This window comes from Pteropus vampyrus, unplaced genomic scaffold, assembly GCF_000151845.1.
Source record: "Pteropus vampyrus isolate Shadow unplaced genomic scaffold, Pvam_2.0 Scaffold136, whole genome shotgun sequence".
Lineage (NCBI taxonomy): Eukaryota > Metazoa > Chordata > Mammalia > Chiroptera > Pteropodidae > Pteropus > Pteropus vampyrus.
Genome location: NW_011888917.1, coordinates 3,750,755 through 3,753,826, shown reverse-complemented (window position 1 = coordinate 3,753,826; position 3,072 = coordinate 3,750,755).

The following is a 3,072-nucleotide window of genomic DNA, read 5'->3' as shown; positions in this document are numbered from 1 at the left end:
TGGAAACTAGAAGACAACCGAAAAATGACTTCAAAATTCGGAGGGAAAATAATTTCTAACTTAGAATTTCCTACGCAGACAAACCATAATTAAATGTGCAGGCAGAAAGAAGATATTTTCAGACACAGAAATATCAAAAGATTGAGTGACCATGCATACATTCTCAGGAAGCTAGCAGAGGATGTGTGTCATCAAAACAAGGGAATTAATAGTACATCCTAACAGAAAACAACTGAAAATGTTGAATTTTTATATTCTGATTTCCTTTTAGGGTGAGAAAGAGAGTCACTCAGCCCTGTGTTAGAATGTTGGACACTTGAGAATGGTTAGGATTTAAACGGGAGGAGATAATTCTGAAGTGTTCTATTATATAAAATACAGAGGGATAAGAAAACCAGAGTGCAGCATAAGGCACAGCTGGAAAGAATCTCCATGATGGCAGTGACAGGTGGTGTCAAGGAGCCCCAAGTGGGAGGACAACACATTGAGACCCCAGCAGTCAGACTCAAGAGGTAGTCAGATTTTTTATCACGACATCATTGGTCATCATACTCTCTTTCTAAATCAGCTAAACTACTAAAGGATGTGCTCCAACAAAATAGGAAGATAAACCAAGAAAGAGCAAGACATGAGATCAAGGAGACAGGGATCTTACTCATGAAAAGACAAAGAGAATTCCTGGGATGACAGTAAATTGAATCACAAGCTTCAGTATACAGCCTAGACCAGTTCAGGCAGAGAATGAAATCCTCTGGGAAGGAGGTCTCCAAAGGGAAAAAAATGTCAATGTTAGATCCTCACATAATATTTATAAATTATTGTACCGAGATTTGTGGAAATCGTGGGAAGAAAAAGCAAAATGTGCAAACAAACAAAAAAACTCTAAGCAAGTTTTTAAAAATCAAGTAATTGTTAACTTCAGAGAAAACGAAACGAAACAAAAAAGAAATAAAACAGAATCATAGTGCCCTATGATGTTCGGCTTAGAATAACATTTACCTAGACAAGTAATGTGAGCACTGAGAATTGCTTTAACCAAAGATCTTGATATAATTAGTGAGACAGTGGTCTGGAGAAGCAAAGAAGGTGGCATGAGAGAGCAAAATCCTCTTCTGTTATTATTGGTCAGAAGAAATGACTCAAATTGAGCTACTAAAAGTTATCAGTATATGCATATTATTTAGAAATATGGAGAAGTGTGTATTCCAAAGAAAATAGCTGACAGAGTCAAGAGTAGCTGCCTCTGGAAAAACAAAGACTGGGTAGTGGGAGCAGTGAGGCAAGGAAACTATTTTTTTGTTGTAAGGCTTGTTGTACTATTTATTTGGTTATGAGTTATGTCCATGAGTTACTTTAACAAAAACAAGCAAAAAAATAAGTTAACAAGATAAAGTAGAACATATTACATTTATAAATACTATTTAAAATGTCTAACGCTTAATTAAGTTTGTAAGTGGGATTAGGTTCAAACGAAGGCCTCTAAAAGTGATTGTCAGACTTTCTGGAATTATATATGAAATAGTAAATTTTGTAAGTTGAAAGTAAAAGCTTAAGGAAGAATTAGGTTCAATTAACTTGAATAAATTTAATATTATTCTTAAAAAAGCAAAGTAACTTCTGAATATCCTTTTCTCTATATAAAAGCCCATCTAGAGACTGAAGTTCCCTCATATTGTCAGGTTTAAAAGCCTGTGGTAAGTGCTGGAGGAGGAGGAGATGGCTGGGAGTGCATAGTTGACTCCGCTTTGAAAAAAAAAGTGTTCAGCTGTGGGCTTTTCATGAGTATGTACCATCTATACACAGTGGGGAGAGATGGATGTGGGCACCCCACTAACTCAGTCACCCGGAAGCTGGTTTCCTGCAAGTGGTTCTGCATCTGATGATCAGGATGGGCTATTGGATCTTGAAACTCTGTCTGGTCATTCCTGGGTCACCTGTTGTGCTCAGCAGCCTTCTCCACAGCTCTGGGCAGTTCCCAGGGGGAGAGACAGCAAGGCTGACAAAGTGCTTTCTCAGTCCTGCCAGTGACCTTCCCTGCCCCACAGACTTCGGGGAAACGAGCAGTGACTGCTAATTAGGAATGGATTGGGGGCGGTCAGGCAGCAGGGGATGAGTGGGGACCAGAGGCACCGTTCAGAGATTGTCTAAAGAAGTCCAACCTGAAAGGAAGGACAATTGTCGAATTAGACCACACACTAATGGGCATTCATTTTAGAAGACTACAAAAGATAGTTCCATAGCCGCCCTCAGGAACCAATTTTTTCCACATTTTCTAGTCCTTCAGCTCTTCAGAATGTGGGGCAGGGAAGACTAAATTTAAACAGGCAGGACAATTCTAAAGTTCGGTAGTGCCCCGTGGTCTGCAGTTTTGCTTTCCATGATTTCTGTTACCCGTGGTCAACTTCAGTTCGAAAATATTAAATGGAAAATTTTATAAATATACAATTCACAAGTTTTAAGTTGCACACTGTTCTTGGTAGTGTGATGAAATCTCGCGTGACCTGCTCAGTCTCGCTTGGGACGTGAATCATCCCCTTGTCCATCAGGTTTATTCTGTTGATGCTATGCTACCTGTCGGTTATCAGCTGTCCCAGTATTGTAGTGCTAATGCCCAAATAATCCTTATTTTACTTAATAAAGGCCCCAAAGCCCAAGAGTTGTGATGCTGGCAATTCAGATGCCAAAGTGAAGCCATAAAGTGCTTCCTTTAAGAGAAAATGTGAAAATTCTTTACTTAGGAAGGAAGGGAAAAAAAATCGTACACTGAGGTTGCTAAGATCTACGGTAAGGACAAATTTCTATTTGCAAAATTGTGAAGAAGAAAAAAAAATCATGTTAGTTTTGCGGTTGTACCTCAAACTGCAAAAGTTATGGCCACCATGTGCTATAAGTGCTCCGCTGAGATGGAAAAGACACTGAATTTGTGGGTGGAAGACATGAACAGAGAATGTGTTCCAACGGACAGTACTGTGTTGCGCCAGAAAGCATTGTGTCTATATGAAGACTTCAGCAAGGGATCCCCTGAGACAAGTGAGTATATTCACATAACTTTGATTACAGATTGTTATAATT